A 23,611-nucleotide genomic window follows, 5' to 3' on the forward strand; every position below is an offset into this window, starting at 1 on the left:
CATTTTACAAGAGTCATCTAAACACTTTTCTTGATAGACTTAAAGAATTTTAAGCCAGGGATGAAAAAAAGCTGTAAAACCACTATTTGTGTCCAAATATATTCATTTTAGGATATTTGGTGATTCTACCCTGGATGTGAGTGTGAATGTGAACATTGGTGGATGTCTGCCTCTACATGACTCTCCAGGATGTACCTGTATCACCTTATGAAGAAGGTAAGTGAATAAATGGAAATGGTTTCATTTCAAATTTCATTGCAAATATAAAGTCAACGCGTAGCTTGAACGGCATGTTGAGACAGTCATCTGCTGAGGGTGGTTGGTGTTTGTTTCTGGGGTTGTCATCACATTTTATAAATGTCAGAGGGCGATGAGACGGCACAGTGACTGCTAATTATTTACAAGCAAAAGTCTGTTGAAGTCTTGTTGAAGCACACTTTGTTCTTAAAGATGGAGTAAAACCATAAAAAGTAGCTTACAAAATGCTGTTTCTCTACAAATACATCATCAGGCATAGCGAGGTTCTGTGCTTATAAGTGACACCTGCTGGAGGTAAACGGGTGGCTGTAGCACAGACCCTGTGACGTCTCCATAAAGATCTGGACGAGGTAAGGCTTTTGCCGTCTTTCTTTAATGTGTGTTTCCTCTGCCAGTGACAGAGTAAAACTTCCACCTGCTCTCTGGTGGTCAAGGTGAGCAGGATGGGGTTGAAGGCACTGTTGATGGGGAGGATGAAGATGACAACCCAGCTGGAGATAGTATCCCGAGGAAGGAAACATTTCACAAGCGACTGACATTTAGAGAAATTGAACTGTGTTGATGCTTTTCAGCAAACTATTCTATAAAGTAACACAGTGACCTATATTAAAAATCCATGTAAAACCTCTAAGATACTATAAGGCAGCTGTTTCACTTCTTACCAGGTATCTGCACCTCCAGCAGCGGGAGGACTTTCACCAAAAATATAGGAATCCAGCAGAGGGCATCAGAGAACACTATGAAGAAAAACCTGCTGGCCATAGCTACATCTCTGTGCAGTCTGCTCCTCAGGTCGGTGGCAGTGATGCCGGTTTTAAAGATGGAGCAGAACATACTGCAGTAGGAGAATACAATCACCAGGAAAGCCACCAGGTTCAGACCTAAAGAGATGCTTTTCATGCTGGCTGGGACTATCAAACAGCGTTATGCAGTTCATACAGTATTAAACAGTATTTAAGCAGTTTTGAACTGAGGAAAAGTGTGCAAGCCGACAGTTCTGCTTCACAGATTTGTACTGCGTAGTTTTTGTACTTTACACTTTGTATATTTTGTGATAATGAACAATTTTGCATTGTTTGGATTTGCAATTTGCAAATCTGGAAATGGTCAGTATTTTGGGGACTTCTGGTGATATTCAGGGGTTACTTTATACCTCATATCATACCAATAGAACAAAGGATATCACTCTTTTGTTCTCCACACAAACTGTTTTCCCTTACAGCTAAGATTACTAGTGGACTAAAATGAGCCACCCGCACTTTACACCTACTGGAGGCATGAAGCTCGCAGCTAACAGTTTGTGTGCTGATGTTAATGCCAGAGGAGGGTTTTGTTGGGTTGATGTAACTTGAACATGTGTTGTTTTTATTTGTGCTTTAAAAACAAATTCTCTCACTGAAGTCTTAAAGGTTGTTCCACACTTTCTGATCCACTTAAACACCAACCTAAAGATGATATTCCAGCAGCACAAACCCAGTCTTTCTTCAAAATAAGAGCGATAATTAGTTTGTGGACAAAGACAACAGTTGGATGACCTTCATCAGGCACATTATTATGACTAGTGCAACTTACCCCTGTCTGAAGTTTGCCTGGGCGCAAATTGCTAAAAGGGAAAACGATGACGAGGAACTACTCCAGAGTCAGGTAGGTCAGGAGGAGAACAGAGACCTGAGGAGAAACATGCACCGCAAATAAAAACATGTTTTTAACTTAAAAACTGTAACACTGCTTTGAATACTGAATGCACTGTTATAAGTAGAACCTCTAACAGAGGAATCAACATGCAGAGGATGGAAATTGGGCTCAGATCAGTTATAAAGTCAATTTTGTGCTAATGCAGTCTAATGATGATTTATCCTGGAAAGTGCAAGTTCTGAACAACAACAACAACTAAATGCAATGAGTGAGAGTGAATTATAAACACGATTTTAAAGTAAAAGAGGGCTTGATTTGAGTACTTTACTCTGAAAACATGACACATGTATAATGCAGAGCCGAAACAAGCTGATACGGTCAGTGAGTGGAACAAAGGATTATTTAAATCTTGAAGCACTTAATTTCCTTTGGCTGCTCAGCTCTCACACAGTGGCTCAGCTCCATATTGTGGCCAATCACATGCGAGGATATAGGATAATATCATTAAGTGAAAAACAGAGAGCGGTGAGGAGGGCTGTGCGAAAGCAAAACCACATAAATATGCCTGACACCCGTAAACGAAGCAGCATCTTTGTCTCGTCTTGGTCTCGATACCCTCTGGTCTCGGTTTAGGTGGTCGTGACTACAAGTCTAATCTACAGTGGGATGCAAAAGTTTGGGCAACCTTGTTAATGGTCATTATTTTCCTGTATAAATGGTTGGTTGGTACAATAAAACATGTCAGTTAAATATATCATACAGGAGACACACACAGTGATATTTGAGAAGTGAAATCAAGTTTATTGGATTTACAGAAAGTGTGCATGTTGTGGAAAATTTAACAATAACCTGCAACACACCCAGTGAGCTTGATTTGAAGTGGGTTTAATAAACACATTGCAATGTGGAGAGAGCATCCCAGTGAAACACCAGGACCATCTGTGAATTGTGGCCACCGCCCTCACATCTTATATACAGACACACAGACAAAGAACATCCACAAACTCACATGTGGGCCCTTCTCACGGGGGGGCTATACCTCCTCCCTCACAGAGACAATTATGACCTCGTTTTCTGCTTGGCCATCACCTTTCTAACTACTGAACATCAGCACCATTGTGCACTCAAAGAATTCACAATGTGCATCCTCCCTAAAGTCAGGCGGAAAAAACAAATTCACATTTTATGGTCATCTTCTCTCCATCTGGGTCTCCACCCTTTGTTCGAAGGAGATCATATACAAAAGTCAAACAGCATTCGTTGTTCATCTGCAAAGAAAACTTCAAGCTGCTCTTTCATAAGAACCCGTTGTTAAGATAAGGAAGTTTTTCAGTGTGTGATACATTTTTCGCAGTTTATCATTAAATCCATCGACCCATGTTTCCCAATTTATTAACTGTTTCTGTAAAAGACCCTCTTCCCCCGTGTTATTAGGGATTGAGGCACTGCCTTTCCTTCACATTTCTCTGTTTATGTGTGTTTGTGTGCGTTTTATTTTGACCTTTTTGGTGATCCTACGGACTTTTCTGAACCTCCACAAGACAGCCGGCCACAGTTTTCCAACCCAATTTTCATGTGTTCTCACATTAACATTCACGCTTTTCAGTCTCTTCCTTTGCCATTTAAACTCCTAGTATGGCAAATGTGAAGCTCAGTCTTCTCAAGTCCATTCACACACAATGATGTCGCAGGTGAACACATGCAACTAGTGACAGGAGTGCTCTTACTATAGTAAAGTGAGAAAGTGATATTACTATAACTAATATGATGTGATTAAATATGTGATTAACACACGAGAAAAAGAAATCTGCCACCACAGTGCAATAATTGTTTAAACAAAATCAGGCAGGCTCATAAATTTTGGCACCACAAAAAGCGGCTCTGTTGTGCTGTGGGCGGAGAAAAGGCTTCCTCTGCATCACTGTCGCATACAGCATCTCCTTGTGTAAAGTGCGCCGAATGGTTGAACGATGCACAGCGACTCCATCTGCTGCAACATGATGTTGTAGGTCTTTGGTGCTGGTCTGTGGGTCGACTCTGACTGTTCTCACCGTTCGTCGCTTCTGTCTGTCCAAGACTTTTCTTGGTCTGCCACTTCGAGCCTTAACTTGAGCTGAGCCTGTGGTTTTCCATTTTCTCAATATGTTCCTAACTGTGGAAACAGACGGCTTAAATCTCTGAGACATCTTTCTGTGTCCTTCCCCTTGATAGGTTTGTAGCTTAAACCTATTCGCTGGAACGTTGAAGACAATGTAATTAGGTTTTGAGACCCCCGTGTTGCTACTCTTCAGAGGAAATTAAAAGAGGAGGGAAACTTAGAATTGACCCCCTTAACCTCTTAAGCCCCAAGGGGGTTTCTGAGCTTCCTGCTCGAAAATGTAATGCCCAAATTAAATTGATTATTTCTCTGCAATTACAAACTCTGTCCTTACAATCTTGGTATCAAAATAAAGCTAACACTTGGGAAATTTAATCAGAGGTGTAAATATTAAAGCAGATATTACTGTGTCAAAGTTACTGAGACTGGAACACAGAAAAAGTAAGTAGATTTTATTCTCGCCTAATTTTCTTTTGTAATTTTTAGCATATAACCCTTTTAAAAATATGCCTCAGCTCACATTTGGTTCCAGAAATCCAGTAATCAACATATAAGCATCATCTGTGCAAAGATTTATGTTTCTAAAGTAAAACAGTGAAAAACTACAGCCCTGTCAATACATGAATATCCAGACGTTGTACAAAAATGTCCAATTTTGGCACACAATTGGACACCATGCCAGTTGATTTTTTTTAGGTATTAAAGAGCAGAAAGTAATAAATTTTATTAACAGGCCTAAAAATGCTTATTTTAAAAATATATTTTGGAAGAATTAACCACACATTTACATGGTAATGGCCCTTTACTGCAGTGGGCATAGAGCGCTTCATTGGCCTCTGGCCCTTTAAACTCCGAGGGGCTGTAACTTTGATTTCTTTTGGTCAATTTGCATGATTGACACCTCTTTTTAATCGTTTTAGCCAATAGATTCAAAATAACGATGCCACGTTCACGTCACTTCAACCAATCAGACGTTGTGATGCCAAAACCCACGTGGGTCCAAATTTATTGCATGTGGCGTCTGTCCAGTCACGTGTCTGTAGGTGGGTCTAAAATGGAGGTTGTTGACAGAAAACGGCTCTGATGCGGCTAGGTAGGCGTGGTAACTACCGGCAATCACGTGGTTACCGGCTACCGGCGAAAATAACGGAGGAAATCGGGACGGTAAGCCAATTTCTGTCTTAGCGCATTTGCGCCGCTGTGTGTTTTTGTGGTCTTCTTTTGCGGCTCATTCAGTGAATTTTGGTCAGAGTGTGGTGAAACTTGGTGTGTGCAGTCAGTGATAGCCCTGGAAGCTAACCAGCCTATCTTTAGCCGGTTACATGAAGTCTAAAGAATTTCTGGTTCGGTTTTGTTTGTTTAGCGGACCTTTGCGCATTTACGTAACTGCTCGTTTAATCGCGGCTTGTTTTCGGTGTGTTTGGTGGTTGTAGAAATGGTTTATATGACATTTTAGCTGAGATTCAGAGGTTTCTGTGGATACCACACATGTCTGGACTTATATTTCTCACCCCGTGTTATAACCGATTAAACGTGATCTCCTCCTTTTTGCCCCCGATACCGGGGGCGTGGGGCTTAAGTGGTTTTAAATACTCTTTCTCATTATTGGATTCACCTGTGTATGTAGGTCGGAGCTCACTGAGCTTACAGCCAATTTGAGTTCCAATAATTAGTTCTAAAAGTTTTGAAATCATTAAAATAACAAAAGTGTCCAAATTTATGCACCTGCCTGATTTTGTTTAAACAATTATTGCAAACTTTCTGTAAATCCAATAAACTTCATTTCACTCCTCAAATATCACTGTGTGTGTCTCCTGTATGATATATTTAACTGACATTTTTTATTGTACCAACCAACCATTTATACAGGAAAATAATGACTATTAGCAAGGTTGCCCAAACTTTTGCATCCCACTGTACTTACTGTATATGTATATCTGAATACTGTGGTTTTAACGCGGTTCACCTTCTGCAATGACCGACCATCACCATAATCATCCTCATCTGATTTCAGGCTGGTTTGGGAATATTTGCGCCTACATTGCTTGGAATAAATCCTTTCAAAGGAAAGTATTTCATGATCCAGTTCATGTGTTGATGTGCACAAACAGCTCCAATATTTTAATCTTCTCACTCTTTTTTGACTTGGCCCCGGGTCGATGTTCATGGGACTCGTCCTCCAGGCCATTTTGCCTCTTGTACCAGTCGAACAGAGTCTTCAGGATGGATGGCAGGCAGTACCCAGCAAGAGAACTCATAGAGCTGATCAGCTGGACAGATGACAGGAAGAAGAGAGGGAGCCAAGAGACAAAGGATGGCAAAAAAGGTTAGTCCTGTTCAGAATATGTGACAGTGTATAGTAAGTATGTGTCCACATGAGGCGCACACACCTGGTCAAACTGTGGCTCTTCTCCTCTGCAGAGATTTGTTTAGCGGCTTCTCCTGCCAGATAAGAACAGACAGAGGTGGAGAACAGCTTCTATTTGATCGCTGACTGTGGAGTGTGCGTGGGTTTCTCAGGTAAAATACAATCCAGTAAACACAGCGATAAAGAGAAGGCCTTCCCTGATTTACTGCTTTGTCCATTTAATGCTCGGCTGGAGAGTAAAAAAGGTCGAAACTGAGATTTGCATAAAATGTTGAGCCAATATACACCGCCATCAAAAGGTACTATGACTAATAAAATGAAGTAAGATGGGCAAAATGCGTGTTTATGATGCTGTAACACAGACAGAAGTGGACTAAGCGTCATGGAGAGAAAAGAAAGAATCGCAGCTCGGCCGCTCACCAGTGGTTCAGCCATGATGATACAGCTCTTGCGTTCAGAGAGCAAGGTGAAGATGGCAAATAAGCTTTCTAGGACAAACTCGCCCGGCTGGCTCCACGTTGACAGGCGCCATGACGACGGGGCCCTTCCTCTCACCCGAAGGGCCGCTGGCTGGTGGGATGGATGGCTTCAGTCCCACTGGAGAAGCTGATGACATATAAGACAGGCCCGTTAGTCTGAAGTGCTCTGACTCTGTGGGTCCCCCCTAAGTTACAGTAAATACTTCTGTGCTCCCAGCCTGCACACATTCTTATCAGCGTCACTGCTAACCAATGTTCCCTCTAAGCTGCGCACTGCTGGCACGGTCTCTGCGCACAGAAAATCTGTGTTGCACACAAAAAAAATCTAACCTGAATTGAAATTAAAATAAATACTTTAACAATTCTGTTTTGCAGTGTGAGTCAGTGAGCTATGGGATTAGAACGATGCCACCTTATCTCATAGTCCAGCCATTGATGCGATTCACATTCGTATATACGCAGCTAATCAACGTGGTTGACAGGCTCTGACAGCGCCCTTATGCGCCCACACCGGCGTTCTAGCTAGCAAAGCGGCGTGGCTGATGACGAGTGAAGCCACGTTAATGACAACGTGTACAACCATTGTGTGTGTCAGAACAATGAGGCGACTGCTGAATGTTACAGGTGTTACAGCAGTGATACATCTCCTGTTGTCAGGCCTGCAGGTATCAGGCTGTTGTTCTCCTTCATCTCATAGTGGACAGAAATTATTTTTTTTTTGGAGTGGCACAAATAATTTGTGTGGCATCAGATTTGATGCAGAACAGCTGATTGTTCTGTAAATAGTTTGAAATGTTTGTTTAAAAAAACGCCTTGGCTGCATTTTTAGGTAAAAACAGCTGCAAAAAACTTTGTTTGCATAACTCAGTTACTTTTTTAAAGTAGTAACTATATCATTAATTGCCCAACATTGGTCATTATATCCTGTATTTTGCAGACAGAGTTACAGGACTCTCTCCCAGACCACAGACTCATAATACAAGTCAGAGCTTTATAAATATATAAAAAAAGGAGGTTGTGTTTTCAAAACTGGAGTTCAAGTTATTTTTACTTCCAATAGTGTTAACATGCTGCACAGATCATGAACAAGTTTTAAATTTTCATTGTAAGTGGGCTGAAGCAGTTAATTAAAAGTAGTCTAACACAAATGCTGTAATTTGATTATTTTAATAAACCATGTAACTTGGATGCTAGCGTGACCACATTGCACACGTCTGCTGTTGCTCACAGTGGTCCAAGGGACGCTCAGGGAGTTTGTGTGTTCGCTCGGACACATGAAAAATTAGAGGGAACGTTGCTGCTAACTGGAGCATATTTAACGCTAAAGTTGTTTGAACTACAGATGTCATCATCTTGGGGCCTTCAGCCTGTTTTTGCTTTCTGAACCATGACAAATGGAGCTGAATATGCATTAGAAGTTCATATTTGCAATGCTCTCATGGTTGATGATTCTCACTTGTAGAGTAACCAGGAATGGGGAAGTGTTAAAGATCATCTTCTTGAGCATAAGTCGTATTCAAACGAATAAAAACCACATCTGTGTATTTAAATGTCGACTGAGTTGTGGCTCGGTGAAAGACGCCGACTCTGGCGATCCTTACACGATCCTCCCTGCTTTGCATTCAGGCAGCTGTGGTGCAGACTCATGCTTTCTCGTGCTTGATCAGATGAGAGTCGAAAGTCGTGGCGTCCCAGGAAAACTGCGGTGGAGCACTTCCTGCGACCATCTGTAGACCATTTGCATGACTCAGCAATAAAGGGGGTAATTCAGCAGAATTCTACCATGTCCAGTCAATACAAGTCTGCCTTGGTTTAATTACACTTTTATATTAATTGGAGATTGACAATAACAACACTGTTTTCCTTTGAGCCAAAATTTCATTGAAGGAAATTTCACTGCAGCTTTGATGCTGGATGGAGACAGCAACACATTTTAAAACCCTGATTTGGACTGTCTTTACAACACACACACACACACACACACACACACACACACACACACACACACAGGACTAATGTTTCTATTGTTACCCTCTTCTGTTTTATATTGTGCTGAGTGAGCATGCCGTCAGCCTGACCAATAAGAGCCAAGAGCTGCAGTGATAGGCAGGCTGAACCAGCAAATAGCCAGAAACATCTGGTCAGTGCAGCACCGCCTCAGGTACCACGTACAGCTTTTAACTGGCTTCTGACTCCAAACAAACATTTATTATAGCTCTATTATGTAGGAAATGTAGGAGACGCAGACATAAATACACAGAGGATTAACGAGGGAAGTGGGAGCACACGGGGAACACAGGTGACACTGATAATCATAACGAGACACGGCAGGAGTAACACAACACTGACGGGAGACTATCAAAGTAAAACAGGAAGCACACAGAGATGCAGACCAGATTGGAAGAGAACACAGACGTAGCGGGCTGGGGAAAACATGGAATAAAACACAAGGAGGAGAAATGAGGCATGGGGACTGGCAGATACACAGAGGGGGCACACAGGGGGTAAGGTCACGAGGGGAAATCAAATAAGCAACATCTTAACAGAACAACCTAGGGACCCTAAAACTGACAGCAAATCAAATTCAAATTCAATTATTTATTTGTCACATACACAGTCATACACAGTATGATATGCAGTGAAATGCTTACACAACTGCTTGTGACCTAAAGAAGAAAAAAGAAAGACTATGAATAGGATAAGAAATAAATATGAAAATTAAAATTAAAATGGTACATTTGACTAGGAAAGAATAAGATAAAATATAAAAATTAAGTTCAAAATAAAATAACTGTACAACAACAAATTAGAATGAAGGGTAAATTTAACTGGGAAAGAATAAGATCAAAATATAAATTAAAGTTGAAAATAAAATAACTGTACAACAAAATACACAAATACACAATATAGAAATATATAAGAATGTATGAAGAAATATAGAGTGATAACAGCAGCTGTACAAGTATTAAATGGAAAACAAACAACAACAACACAAGACACACAAAAAACCAGGTAGAAGTCCCGGGACCATGACATGCAGGTGGTTACATATGGTTAAAATGATTCAAATGCACTAAGTATGCACGTTTTTCATATCAATATAGGCCATAACTTGATTGTTGTCTGTAGCCCACATGATTAAACACTTTAAACATGTGAGTTTAGATTTGATCTACTGTATAGCCTGTATAATAAATTAATATGTAGCCCAATAAGTATAAAATCCAGAAAGCTACACAACATGGGGCGGTTCATTTACAAACACAGGTCTAACTTGAGTTTCACACAGTTTTTATTAGAAACAATCAAATTGTTAAATGCTTAAAGTACACAAAATGTCAGAAATCTGCACCGTCATGAACAGAAATTTAAACCTAATTTTTCGTGATTTGTTGATTAACCCTCCGAGGTCTGAATCCCACGTTGTGCACATCAACATCACAGATTTGTACAAATAAAGTTTATATTTATATGTTTTGTTGCCATAGCGATGCCTCCAGGGAAAAATGAGGGCGCAGAGCAAGAATGAGACCATATTAGTGGATATATGCTTTGATAACTTTGCCTAACAATCATAAATGTTTTATATTTTGTGTGTGTCCTCATTATTGAGCTTTAATCCTGCATGAAGGCCAAGATGAATCTCTTAGAGTAGAACTTTACAGGAACTATTAGAATAAATGAAAATAATAACACATTGACTGCTTTAGTCTTTTACATTCACTTCTGTCTGTTTTTTTGTCTCCATTTAAAAGATATCAAACTCTGAGCAAACAACTTGATGTAAAAAGAATCTCTGCACATTCTACAGTCTTTGATGCTAAAATGACATCACAGCATTTAAGCATGTTTTGAATGAAAACATCAGCATATGAACACAAAACTGAAGACACTGCAACCGTATGAACGCAGACCACTATTTAGTGACATTTCGACGTTTCCCCGAGGATTAACTGCTCTGTAATTTACCAAGAACTAAAGTAAGCTCACATTTCAGTTTGTAAACTTAAGATCATTTACTTAAATATATGAAGCCTGATTTTCCTGCCTGCCAGGACAGTATTTATGTACTTTACATTGTGCAAGACTAGACTATATTTTCCAGGAAAACAAATGAAGACTTAACTATTTGTCAGCTGATGTCATATTTGACAAACTATACATGAATTAGAAAATGTTCTTAATCATATCTTGGAGTGACAGAAGCTCCTTTTAACACGATTATTTCTGAGATTATTTTGTTCATTTAGGAAAATAGAGAAGACTTAAGTTTTGTTCTCAAACAAACTATTGGAATTTCTGAGAAACTGAGGCTGCGTCCACTTGTACACGGCTATTTTTGAAAGCGCAGCTTTGTCTTTTTGTTTTTAGCGTTTATATGTGGAAGGAGATATTTTTTCAAAGCTGCACATGTGGACTGGATTTTTTTTTTTTTAAACGAAAAAGGAAAACGTCCGTTTTCAAACATAGCCGTGTACGTTCGGACGCAGCCTAAAGTCATCACCAAAAAAGCAAATTCTCTGAACATTCTGAGTTGAGGTTTAGTGATCATTGCTGTTTTGTGTTCCTTGTAGTCAAAATGAGTGAAAGTGGTGATGGATCACAAAACAACCGTAACGGTAAGCACATGTGCTCAGTCTTGAAATTGATGAAAAACAGATTTTCAGCAGATAGTTATGGATGCTAATTAAAAGATTAAATGATCTTGCAGGCCAACAGGTTAACCCACGATCAACTGCAAGTGGAGATCAGGAACCTGCTAATCAACCAGTTAACCCACGAGCTAACCGGCGGGCTAACCGGCGAGCTAACCGACCAGCTAACCGACGAGCTAACCGACGAGCTAACGAAGATATTGGTGGACTCCGGGGCTTCGCGAACGATCTTTATCTTGCTCTTTGTGATATTTGTTTGTTTGTGGATAGGCTAGTAACTTCAGTACTGGAACAATATGACAATTACCTTTACGGTGACACTGACACTGACGATGACGATGATGATGACGATGACAACAATGTCATCGTTCAAAATATTAATGTAAGGGAATTTAATGCCAATGCTGTCAACAATGAACAGCATGAGGATCATAATGCTGTGGTTGTTGTTGGCATTGAAAATGAGGATTCGGATGAGGCATTTGAAGACTGTGTGGATGTTGACCAGCACATCCCAGAAGAGGACCCTCAGCCAGGTGTATCCAGGAGGAGGTCTAGAGAGATGGATGAAGAAGATGTGGAACCATACAAAAGAATCAGACGGAGCGAGGAGTTTTCTGATGATGACTCTGACTTCTTCTCTGCTTCTGATGGCGAGGGCTGTCCTCGTGTTGGTAATATTGCTGATGAGGACATCAATGAGCAGTCAACAGAAGAAGAACCGCAGCCCGGTGGATCCACGAAAAGGTCCAGAGAGGAAGATGTTGACGAAGAAGAGCGTGATAGCAAAAAATCCAGGCTTGCACACTCTGATTCGGGGACCAGCTCAGCTGTGTACGACCACTCTGAGAGCAGCAGTGATGAACTTTTTGAAGATGCACACGAAGAGCTTGGCAACCATGAAGCTGGAGGCTCGAGGAAGTGTTCCCGAGAGGATTTTGAGGAAGAAGAGGAATACTTGCCTGTGTGCAAATTTCGGAGGTGTTCAATTGAGTCCAGCAGCAGCAGTGATGAAGACTAACACTCTTTCGACGGGTTTCTTCAGTATCCTTTTAGAAGGCTGATGGCCTACTCAGGTGACCCTGAATCCTCCATGCTGCAATAAGCTGGGCATACACTGTGCTGCGATTTTTTCAGTCGCGTTATTCAGCTCCTGCTCAAACTGTACGATTGACTCGCAGGGGTGAGTCTTTTCACTCTCATTTCTGCGTTTGCGCGTGCGCAGTGTAAGACGCTGCGGTGACGCCCTCAGGACAACCGACAGGACTTCAAACAGGTTTGATTTTCTTACCAGCAAACGATTGATGATCGGGAGCTGGTCGAGAAGTGTTAATCGCTTCTCGTTACCCCATATAGACGATGCACGACACACGATCCTCCAAACGGTCGCACGACTGAAAAATTGGCTCAAAATGGGCCAAAAATCGCACAGTGTATGCCCAGCATTAGGCTGCCGGGGGATTCCCATGATGCACTGGGTGTTTCTTCTTCACCCACTATGTTTAATAGACCTCTCTGCACTGAATTGTACTCGTTAACCTCTGTCTGTCTTTATCCTGTTTTCCTTGCCCCTCCCCAACCGGTCGCAGCAGATGGCCGCCCCTCCCTGAGCCTGGTTCTGCTGGAGGTTTCTTCCTGTTAAAAGGGAGTTTTTCCTTCCCACTGTCGCCAAAGTGCTTGCTCAAAGGGGGTCATGTGATTGTTGGGGTTTTCTCTGCCCTGTCTCTTTCCTTCTTTTTATCTATCCCTCCTTTTTCCCTCCACCCCCCCCCTCTACCTGTCCTTTAATCTCTTCTTTTTCATTTCCTCCATCATCTCTCTACCCTGTGTTCGTTTTGAGAACACAGGATAGATGATAATAAATGATAATAAAATGATAACAATTGGCTACATTTTGCATGTGTCAGATCATTTAAGTCTGCTTTTGTGTATAATATGCATACTTTACTTGTTGCTTCCAAATCCCAGAAGGAAGAAGAAGACAAATAAAAAATGAAACAAAAATATATTTCTCTTTCTTTAGTGGATAGCTTTAGCAGGGAGTTTTTCCTTCCCACTGTCGCCAAAGTGCTTGCTCATAGGGGGTCATATGATTGTTGGGCTTTTTTTTGTAAGTATACCTTACAATATAAAGCGCCTTGAGGTGACTGTTGCTGTCATTTGGCGCTCTATAAATAAAATTGAATTGAAAATTGAATAGATGTCACTGTGATGATTTCTTCCCTCCATAGAAAGCTTAGACCCAAATGCAGATTCAATGCACATGGTTAAACTATTTATGAGACTTTGCTTAAAGAGAGGGAATGGAGAACGTGGCTCGAGCTAGGAGTGTCAGCAGAGAGCAGGAACCAGAGGAAAAGCTATCGAGAGACTGAACACCTGGCTCCTGATGGGAACAATCCAACGGGAATTCTGCAACAGAGGGAGAAGAAGTTGCAGGACGGGTAAGGGAGTTTGAGGGTAGGATTAGTATGTTGGCAGAGGAGACCTAAACACAGGGAAAACAAGGTTAAACACAGGGAAGGAGCAAGCCAGAACTGGAGCAGAGGTGAAGCCTAGTTACCACTGGAGATGGCAGAACAAACTGGCGAGGAGTAGCAGGCAGCGCTGGTTTAAGAAGCCCTCCTGCTGATTGTTTGCAGATGAGGCCCAGGTGAGATGCTGGAAACTCCACCTCTGAAGTGTGGACACAGTATCCCGATTCCAAGTGGAAAAGCCCCTCAGACACTTCCATGGTGCATGACAAGAAGGACGAGAAAGCATTCATTGTCCATCCATCCGTCCGTCAGCGTAATGCCTAAAAGTTTATTCAGATGTAAATATATTACATTTTTAAATAAAGATCATCAGTGTTTTTAATGACGCTGCATTTCATTCACGTGTCTCTATTGGACAGTGTTGTAGAAGTTAGAGAAGACAGGAATCACTTCCAGCTTGGCCTGACGTTTGATCACTAGTGATGTTCAATACCACTGATTTCCTTTCCGGTCCGATACCAAGTAAAATTCAGGGAGGTATCGACGATACTGATCGGATACTTTGTACAAAAACTTTACTCTTTTATTTTATCTCAAATTATAGCGTCATAATGATTACAGGACATCAGATTACTTGTTCTTATCACTTAATAATGCAGAGTTCATCATATAGAAATAAAAAAACTGAAGTTGTGCGCTATTTGAACACCTTGCCTGCCTGCAGCATTAAAGGACTCCCTGAGAGACGTCTGTCTCACCCTAGCAGCACCTGTCCTTCTCCTCCTCTTCAGTTCGCCTCAACATAAGCTCCTCATATTCTGTGATATGATTTACTCTGAGGTGTTTGACAAGGTTAGTGGTGTTGCCACAACACCTCACTTTCTTGCCACATGTATCGCAAACCACGTCTCGGCTGTTTGTGGATGTAAAATACGTCTGCACATGACTCTAATTACGCTCAGCCATTGTTGTGAGTGCGCACACCAGAGGTTGCCACACATTTATACAGCCGTATTTCACACATGACTATGAAAGGCGGAAGAAGAAGTAGTTCCTTCCAATGTAGACAATCCGAATGATATAGTTTCTTTCCACTGTGTTCCTGTTAATGAAAAACTACAATTTTACCCTAGATGATTAAAATATCGAGATTTTAATGTGGAAACCTTCTGTTTGCACATCTGGACTTTCCGTTGCTGCCCACGCAGGTGAAACTTTCTTTGAAGTGGCTCATCGAAGTTGTAATTAATCATCAATTCCCACACAATGTGAGAATGCAATCAATTTGTTTATCAGGGGAAAGGTGGGATTTTTTAGGACACTGGAGCCTAACATTAACTGGTTTCATCTTTGCTTATTTCCATAAGAAGAAAAACATACTGAGAAAGAGATCACCAAAATATACATGTATGTATAAAGCCACTTACATAAAACATGAAAAGGCGGAGCAGCGATGCCCATCTCAGCCAGCGTATGATGGTGGGGGCAAGATGGCAGCTTCCACAACATGACGCCAGCTCCTATGTATTTTTAGTAGATAAATGATACGTTTATGACAATGTATCAATTGTTGGAAGATGTAATTACACCTTAATTATGTAATTAGAAGCAAAAAATGATTTTTTTAATCAAATCACCTCAAAAAATTACTGTACTTACTTTCTAATTGATTCTTTACCTCTAAAAGGGGCGGCTGTGGCTCAGGAGGTGGAGCAGGTCATCTACTAATCAGATGGTTTTTGGGTCGATCCCTGGCTGCTCCAGACTGCATGCTAACTGTCCTTGGGCAAGACATTAACCCCAAGTCACTCTCTGATGCATTCATCAGAGTATGAATGTGTGTGAATGTTAGATAGAAAGCACAGAAAAAGGGCTTCTATGAACAGGTGTGAATGAGGGAACCTGTACAGAGCGCTTTGAATGTTCAGGTAGAAAAGCACTGTCAAAAATGTCTGTGTTGATTTCTTTTGGACCTCAAACATTACTCACCTTGTTGCAGGTTTCTTTATTAATGCTGAAAACCCAGAATGGAAACTGACCTTACTGCTTCCTTTAAGCATCTAGAAGCTGCTTGACATCTTTACAGATCTATCTATATCTTTCAAAACTGTCTATAATATTTCTTTACAAATACATATTACATATTGTAATTTTGCTGTTGTTAATTCATCTTTCCACCTGATAGAAGAATCCCTCCTTATTATGATTTCAATTTCATCGCTGGACGAAGCTTCAAAGTTTTCATTCATGCCACCAGCATTCTCTATATCCAAACTATTGCGGCTCCTCCAACCAACGGCCGCGGCAGGCTAAACATGAGGACACAGATGACGCGCAACAGTAAACACATGAGATACACCTCTGTACTATTTGCTACTTTTATTCCACACACAACTGTCCACTATACAAATCGGCACACGGGCTCAAACCTTAAACAAATGCACAGACTGCACAAATAACTGCACCATTTACTATGCCAAATTACAACATTGGCCTATTGCATAACTGCGCTCAAGCTGCAGTCAACAGAAGGTTTCGCCTCATGCTCACCCTACCTTTCTGCTCATCAACATCAGGTGCCGTGAACAGGTGAGTGCAACCACATTTATCACCTAACACACCCATGAGTCACGCCCCACACCCGTGTACCAATACAGTGAGTGCATTTAAACCAACCCACTTAATCAAAAAAGGAACAGCTCATATGACTCCTACACAAACTACTGGCTAACACATAGATTAAGCTCGTCAAACATCTTTCTCATCAGTTCTTTGGCAACAACAGAATGACTTCAAGGCGTTGCCGTGCATTTGTGTAGTATGTTGGGTTGATGGTAGCAGGGGCGATTCTAGGATCAGAGCTTTGGGGGTGCTGAGCATCCAGAGAGCTGCTCAGCCAGGCAAGATCAACTTTACTCATCACGATGAGACGTCTTCCCTGTCTCTGTCAGTCCCTGCATCCCTACATGTCTCCAGTTGTCCCGAGTTCTCTCTGTCTGTCTCCTCGGTGCATTTAAACCCCTGTACCTCCCTGTCCTCATCGTCTGTTGTCCTCGTCTCTGTTATCAGTCATCATAATTTTACCATCTCTGTGCAAGTCTGCAAATTTCTTTAGTAAATCATAAGATTCTTAAATTCATCAAGTCTCTCTGTGCCTGGGTCCTCGTCACGATACATGACATCACTGTTTTGCAACTTTGCCTATGGTACAATGTATGAAAAGATCTTTACTGCAGATACTACTATGGCTCTGTAGATTTTTTTAAAATTTTATTTTAACCCATGTCGCCTCACCTTGACTGGCAAATCTGTCTATCACTTTTTGGTAGTCAACTCACTCAAGCAGTTGAACGGTTTCTGTTTTGCCTGTCACTTTTCCTTGTCTGTTTTCTTACCTGCCTCTTCCTGACCTTGTACTTTCTCCTCACGTTCCCCTCTTTCCTCTCTTCCTCTTTGGACTGACAATCATATACAAATAGATTATATTCAATTAGATGAACAAATTAAATTAATATGAAAAAAAATACTGTTAAGATCACTAATAAAAAGTCCTCTCTCAGTGGACAATTTTAAGTTTTACATTTTAAATATGTTATATAAAATTCAACGGGAGCAACAGGCCGGTCAGATGTCGCTGATTTTACTACAGAGTAGGACGGGTTGTAGGCAGGGCTGGACTGGGACAAAAAATCGACCCAGGCATTTTGACTAGAGACCAGCCCACCAGGTATTACAGGAAAAGCCATAAAGCCTTTGAATGAAAACAGATGCTGTTGTGACAGTGATGTACACTGTCTTGTTGGTAAATTTATGATTTCTATACATTTTACATCAGATAAAAACTTTGGTTGTAAAATTCAGACAATAATTTAATAAAAGCTAAACATTTTAAATGAGAATAAGAAAGAAAAGTATTTCTTTGTGCCCCCCTTCCATGTTAATGCCCTACCTGGCCCCCTGGCAAAACTTTGCTAGACCCGCCCCTGCACAGTTATGGTAAATGGTAAATGGCCCTGCCTACAACCCGTCCTACACTGTAGTAAAATCAGCGACATCTGACCGTCCTGTTGCTCCCGTTGAATTTTATATAGCATATTTAAAATGTAAAACTTAAAATTGTCCGTAGCCTGCGGACAAATATACATCTTTTATTAGATGAACATGTGGTTTCCATAGTAGTACCTGCAGTAAAGATCTTTTCATACATTGTACAATAGGCAAAGTTGCAAAACAGTGATGTCATGTATCGTGACGAGGACCCAGGCACAGAGAGACTTGATGAATTTAAGAATCTTATGATTTACTAAAGAAATTTGCAGACTTGCACAGAGATGGTAAAATTATGATGACTGATAACAGAGACGAGGACAACAGACGATGAGGACAGGGAGGTACAGGGGTTTAAATGCACCGAGGAGACAGACAGAGAGAACTCGGGACAACTGGAGACATGTAGGGATGCAGGGACTGACAGAGACAGGGAAGACGTCTCATCGTGATGAGTAAAGTTGATCTTGCCTGGCCGAACAGCTCTCTGGGTGCTCAGCACCCCCAAAGCTCTGACCCTAGAATCGCCCCTGCTACCATGTTTCCCTCTCACCAGATAACCAAACCGATATCATGACCAGCAGCTTTACAGCTGTGGCTCCAGCAAACATCAGCTGATACTAGAAATTAATATTAAATAAATTCTAACAACAGCTGATCAAGCTTAAACGTGCTGCTGTTGTTTAGTGCGACATCCGACGGTTTCCTCTTTCTGGCGCAAAGTGAGTGATAAATAAACAAGAGAGAAAAGCCGATCAGCTGATCATTGATCAGTTTCATGATTGAAGTAGCAACAGGAGAGGGAGGGGAGAGAATGAGAGGAGAAGAGGCAGCAGCTGTGCAGCAAAGACACAGAATAACTCCAGCTTTGTCTTTTTCATTGTAGCTCATGTCCGGGACAAACTGTTCCTTTTCAGCTCAATACGACATGCGTAATATTTTCTGTGAATACGGGAGGGTTGGCAACTCTAACTAACCTTATGAATAAAATAAAGTTCACTATCAGTAACATCAAAGCACCCACCCAGCTATATAGAAACCCGGTGTTCCAGATCAACTGGCGTTTAGATCAACTGCCGTTGGTCGAACAGATGTGTGGCAGTCTTGCGTTTCAGGAGCTGCTACTGACAAACCAGCAAAAAAAACCGCCAAATGTGTCATCTGTGACACTTGTTAGTTCATCTCAAACACACTCCGTCAGTCTTGATGCTGTTGAACAACAAAATGTTTAAAAATGTTGTGAGTTTACCTGGTGATATCCTCATGTGCGACGCGATCGCGAAAACAGCAAACAATTAACACCACGCCGATGTTGTTCACAGGACAGCGAGAGTAAACGATCGGGAGACTCTTGTTGTCGTTATCGTCCCCCTCGCACGTTTTATTTCTCCGGTTTCAGTGTTTTTGCTTCACAACCAAAGCGTGCAGTTTACTTTGTGTGCACTAACATGGACTCGAGTCAACCAGCGCCACCTCTGGCCAAGTGCCACAGCCTACAGCCAGATCAACTTGTGACACACATCTGCACCACGTTTGAATTCGTTTCATGCACAATACATTTGTACCTTTCAATTGTGTCTGTTTGTTTTGTGCGTCATGCAAATAAACCTTTGAAATGAATGAAATGACACTAATATTTCACTAGTGTTGTAACATCACATGTCGTTAGCGTAGTCTGCCTGTGTCTTTTCTCTGCGAACAAACATTTTAGAGTTGGTTGTTATATACAGTCTGTATAAGTGTGGTCAATCTAATAAACATTTGTAAGGAGATGGCAGTTACTGTGAATGTACAGCAGGTGATTAGTAACAAACAGTCAGACAATGACCCTGACAATCTCATTCAATCTTGCAGATTGAATGCACCTTCTGCGGAAAGTGGTACCACACAGTGTGTGTGGACTTCCCCTGTGCAGAAGGCGACTACAAATGTTGTGGGTGCTAAATAAACAGAAAAAATTGATCCCTGTTGTCTTTGCTTACTGATTGTTTTTAGTGTTGACAATCCACATTGCTGGGATTGCATCTTTCAACATGTTTGTGGGTAGATTTGGATGTACCAGGTGTAAGTGCAGCCACTCAGCCTCTACTCAATGTGATCATAGCAGCAGGTGCAGATGTGTCACAAGTTAATCTAGTAGTAGGTTATGGTACTTGGCCACAGGTGGCAGCAGTGGACTGACCTCCATTTGAGACTGCTCCAGCTGCTATGTGATATTGGATCTGCTAAAAATTGAAGATCATATGCAAGTTTTGGAACTTAAGCCTTATATTATGTTGAAAAACAAAAAAATGATATTGATTTTGTTGCGGGTCATTTTGGCCCGTACTGTGTAAATCCACTCAGAATTGTCAAAAAACTGCAATAAAACAATAGCAACTTTATTTTCCATTAGATCAACATGTGGAACGCAGACATACAACAGTTAGACTTTCCATAACTATTTTAGGAACAATTTGGTAAAGGTTTTTCGTTCTTACAAACACATTTCTTTTGAACTTGCCCAACGTTCTCAGTTTTTCAATGTTCAACATTTTCAATTTTGTCCACATGATGGACAGAATGTAATTGTGTGCTTTCTACAGATGTACTTCTTGCATTTCTCACAAAAAGTGCTTGTTTTAAAACAGGAATCTTCCTAACTAAGATTTAAAACAAAAGATTTCTACGTCTCCTCCAGTCCCAAAAACAGATGACACACCTGAGTCACTGACTTTCTTAAATCCACTCACTCTCACTGGCTCTGTTTATTACTAATCACTGTGTAACTGCTGTAAATTCACAGTAACTGCCATCTCCTTACAAATGTTCATTAGATTAACCACACTTATACAGAGTAACTACCAACTCTCCAGCCATGTTGATGGATTGCCTATATTGGCTGGAAATATTCATTTCCAGAGAAAGGACACAGACAGAAGATGCTTACAGAATGTGATGTGACAACACTAATGAACCATTGATGTGTCATATTTGTGCAAGGCGTATTTCATTGTTATGAAAAAAGAGAATATTAAAATCATGATGACCAATTGGAGTGGTGATTTCTATGACTTTGTGTATATAATTTGGAATTTTGTACAAATGTAGGCCAATAATAAATACATGATATCATTTCATTCATTTCAAAGGTTTATTTGCATGACGCACAAAACAAACAGACACAATTGAAAGGTACAAATGTATTGTGCATGAAACGAATTCAAACGTGGTGCAGATGTGTGTCACAAGTTGATCTGGCTGTAGGCTGTGGCACTTGGCCAGAGGTGGCGCTGGCTGACTCGAGTCCATGTTACTGCACACAAAGTAAACTGCACGCTTTAGTTGTGAAGCAAAAACACTGAAACCGGAGAAATAAAACGTGTGAGGGGGACGATAACGACAACAAGAGTCTCCCGATCGTTTACTCTCGCTGTCCTGTGAACAACATCGGCGTGGTGTTAATTGTTTGCTGTTTTCGCGATCGCGTCGCGCATGAGGATATCACCAGGTAAACTCACAACATTTTTAAACATTTTGTTGTTCAACAGCATCAAGACTGACGGAGTGTGTTTGAGATAAACTAACAAGTGTCACAGATGACACATTTGGCGTTTTTTTTTGCTGGTTTGTCAGTAGCAGCTCCTGAAACGCAAGACTGCCACACATCTGTTCGACCAACGGCAGTTGATCTGAAACACCGGTCATGCTAGCTAGTACACAGTAGGAGTTATTGTAACCGACTGTAAAAAGTCAGCACAACGAAAATAAACTACACCTAAACTTGGTTTATATCTGACCCAGATAGACTGCAGGTCATAACTTCTTACCTGAAGTTCAGTTCACCTGACACTCAGACCGGCGGCCGCCTCGGGTCTCTCCTCATCCACCTGCTGGCCTCTGTGGGAGTTCCGCCATAGCCTTCTTCTTCTTCTTCTTCTTTGTGTTTAACGGCGGTTGGCAACCAACGTAAAGGAGCATTACCGCCTCCTACTGTTCCGGAGTATGGGTCAGACAGTGAGCTTACAATCTGTATCCAAATCAAACAAACAAACAAAAAAAAAAAAAAAAAAACACCTTACACTCTTTCATAAACACCTATAGCCTGCAAAAACCCCACCAGTTCCCTCACCTGTGCCCTACTACCCTCCAACACACTCTTCAGATTAAATTCCCCGATTCCCCGCACCTTCAATCTATTCTGCAGAACTTTCCTCTCCACATCATAACCCTTGCACCGCAGTATTACATGCTCTACCGTCTCCTCCTCCTCCTGGCACACTCCACAAAGCCCCGTCTCATGTTCTCCTATCATCTGTAGTGTTTTATTTAATGCACAATGTCCCAGTCTAAGCCTGGTAATGACCACCTCTTCTCTCCTATTACCCCTATACAACCTACACCCTGCCACCTCCTTCTTAAAATGATACAAGTGCCTGCCCTTACTCCCTGAATCCCACCGCTCCTGCCACTCCTGAACAACCTGCCTCCAAACAATACCTTTTGCTTCAGATCCGCTGCTTTTAATTTCCATCTCAGTCCTATTTTTAGTCAACGCTCCTTTTGCCAACCTATCCACCTTTTCATTTCCACTGATTCCTACATGAGCTGGCACCCAAAGAAAGTGAATATTTTTAAACGTTTTAAAAGCTCCACAGCACACTCTAAGGGCTTCCGATTGCAGAACATCCAAACGTCTCAACACAGAACGAGCTGCTGAACCATATGCCACACACCCATAATCGAAGACAGATCTAATTAATGCCTGGTAAAGTCTTTTCAAAGCAGAAGAGCTTGCTCCCCAACCCCTCCCAGCTACACACCTCATAACATTAACAACTTTTTTACATTTGGTTTCAATCCGGTCAATATGCTCCCTCCATGTCAGTCTTGAATCAAACACAACACCTAAATACTTAAAAGAGCTCACTTTCCCAATTACCTCGTCATACAGTTTCAATGTCAAAGTCTCACTCACTGTTCTTTTGGTAAAGAACATCATTTTTGTTTTTTCCACCGAAAACCTGAATCCCCAGTCAAATCCCCACTCAACCACCATATTTACAGCCTCCTGAACCTTGCAGGAACATGGTCTGACTCCTACCTAACTATATAAAGGGTAACGGAAGGTAAATGCGGCTAACATGTCCTGTTTTAAGCCCCGCACGTACACCTCTGCTCCGCTGTGTCTCAGCCACCATTGTTCTGGCAGAAAGGGCGCTAAAGCCAGAGAGAGGAGAGGCGAGCTGGAACAAACCAGTTTTTTTCGGAGGGGGGATATCTATACTTTTATTGTTCAAAGTTTTGTTGTTAGTTTTTAGTCGACCTCGGCCGCTACATGATCATTTCCTAGCACCAGTTCTTTGTTTATGTGATTCGGTGGCTTATTTTCATCAGTGCTCCTCATCTCTCTCCTATGTGCCGCCTCCGCTGACAGCGCTACTGCTCGGGATATGAGTGCCCCTCCCTTACTAACCAATCGAATGCCAAGAAGCTGGTAACTGAGGCAAGACACGCTTCCTATTGGTTAGCAGCTGTTTCCATAAACGTGTCGCTAGGGGCGCACCTTGGACCAAGGGCAGGACACCTGCTATGAAAGGATGCTGAGAACCACA

General features: G+C 41.5%; 1 long non-coding RNA gene across 3 annotated transcripts; it reads right to left on the reverse strand.

Annotated features, from left to right (window-relative positions):
- Positions 1 to 1,183: 1,183 nt before the first annotated feature.
- Positions 1,184 to 21,927, reverse strand: LOC134646762 (uncharacterized). 3 transcript variants are annotated; one of them, XR_010096784.1, is made up of 8 exons: positions 21,827 to 21,927; positions 15,649 to 15,751; positions 15,398 to 15,490; positions 14,057 to 14,290; positions 6,780 to 6,965; positions 6,382 to 6,433; positions 6,126 to 6,261; positions 1,184 to 1,926 (listed from the first exon to the last, which is right to left on the reverse strand). It is a non-coding gene; the product is annotated as an uncharacterized LOC134646762 (long non-coding RNA). The 3 variants fall into 3 exon arrangements; XR_010096786.1 differs by having other exon boundaries at positions 15,630 to 15,751; XR_010096785.1 differs by having other exon boundaries at positions 15,649 to 15,746; positions 21,827 to 21,924.
- Positions 21,928 to 23,611: the final 1,684 nt, after the last annotated feature.

Source organism: Pelmatolapia mariae, linkage group LG17 (assembly GCF_036321145.2).
Source record: "Pelmatolapia mariae isolate MD_Pm_ZW linkage group LG17, Pm_UMD_F_2, whole genome shotgun sequence".
NCBI lineage: Eukaryota > Metazoa > Chordata > Actinopteri > Cichliformes > Cichlidae > Pelmatolapia > Pelmatolapia mariae.